Below are 1,923 nucleotides of genomic sequence, written 5' to 3'. Positions count from 1 at the left end.
ACCTCCTTTTTCTCCTCTCTCTTAAAATGCCTCCAAGACTTTCAAAAGAATTACTTCAACTCAGAAATACTTTTAATCCGAAATATATTGCCAAGAAGAAAATGGCTCCCAAAACCGCTGCAAAACCAAATGAGACCATCTCTGCCACTGCCAAGCCAACCGTTGCACGAAAGAAGACAACCGACAAAAGGGGCGGTGGTCGTGGCAGAGGAGGATGAAGTAGGAATCCTCCTATCTCTCTCCAACTAGATGCTGAAGTTGACATTGACACCGATGAAGAGGACTCCGGTTCTAAGGCAACCAAAAGGGATGAAGACATTCGAAAATCAAATGATGTTGCCGAAACAAATGAAAAGAAAGATCAATCAAGTGAGATGAAAGCGGGGGAACTTGGAAGTAAGAAATTAAAAGAGGGAAAAGAAAGTAAAGAAAAATCAAAAAGTGAGGAAAAATCAGAAAAAATAAAAGAAAGTGGAGAAACATTAGAGGGAGACAAAGAAAAGGAAAGTGAGGAATCAAAAGAGAATGAAGGGGATTCGAAAGAAAAGGAAAAGAAGGAGAAGAGTGACGATGAGAAAGATGTTGCCGAGGAGAATGATGATGATGTGCTTTTAAAAGATTTGGTGAGTGAAACTTTAGAGAAAGATGAGAGGAGTGAGATTGATGCAACGGAGGCTTCCACTGTTGAAAGGGAAATTGGTTCCAATGCTGAAAAAATTAATGAAGATCCGAAAACTGATTCAACGGAGAAGGAACATGTTGAAGTGGTAGTTGATGTTGAGGATTTTGGTGATGCCACCGTGGTGTTTGATGATGGGCTTGATCCATTATTTTCAAAACCGGCAACAAGAACCCGGTCCATGCGAAAGATGCTTGAAATCTTCGGTGATGATGATGATGATGTGACGCCGGAGGCATCCCCTCCAAAACCCAAAGTCACTCAAAGGAAAAAAAAGGATCCGGATCAAAAACCAAAGCACCCAAAAGGGCTCGTTATCATCGAGATTTGCCGAGCATAGATGAGAATGAGATCATTGAGGAGAAGGTTCCTCTCAACACATGCATGGACCTTGTTATGCTCCTTATGCCGAATCATTCAAAAATGACATCCTCAACCATCTTAATTCTCTCGATCTTCCGGAGGAGATCTTCAAGATATGCCACGGTATGCTGATTTGTTGCTTCCACAGTGGAAGGCGTTATAAGAAATTCTGGTATGACACCTCTCCTGCTTTTAAATATTTCAAAGAGGCTATGTATGCACAGGGTTGGGTGAATTTGTTGGACAAATATAGTCCCATGTACTTGTCCGAAATCATCCAATTTTATGCAACAGTCAAGGTAGATGTTGAACGGAACTCTCTCGGCCTTTATAAATCGTAAAACCCTTTGTCCTAACAATCAACCAACTTGCTGCCCATCTGGATATTTGTGATGTCGGGCTTACCTCCTTCCCCAAACGAGATTGGGGTGAAATTGATGAGGTTACCTCTACCCATGTCATGAAGGTTCTTCGACCTCATGATGACGATGGCCCTACCAACATATATGCCTTCGAATTAACCGCACCCATCCGGTTCATCTTCAACCTGGTTTTTCGTAACCTTGTCCCTTCCAACAATAGTCGTGGGAGATGTTCTCTCCTTGACATGCTTCTGATTCATCACATTGTCAAGCACAAACCCAATAACCTTCCTCGCCTTATGTTTCACCGAATTCTTGAGATGTCCACTGAGTTCCAAAGCGGCAACTTTGACAAAAATGCTGTGGTCCCTTATGGTATGTGGCTCTCGATCATCTTTATGAGGGAGGGGCTAGTATTGAAAGGAAGCCCTGCAATTGAGAAATTAAGTGATGAAATGACACCAGGCCTTCTTTCTCGGATGAACTTGGAGATTAAGAATGGCAAATTGGAAAGGAAGA

Source organism: Silene latifolia, chromosome 8 (assembly GCF_048544455.1).
Source record: "Silene latifolia isolate original U9 population chromosome 8, ASM4854445v1, whole genome shotgun sequence".
In the NCBI taxonomy this organism is placed as follows: Eukaryota; Viridiplantae; Streptophyta; class Magnoliopsida; order Caryophyllales; family Caryophyllaceae; genus Silene; species Silene latifolia.
Note: the sequence above shows the minus strand (reverse complement) of the source record.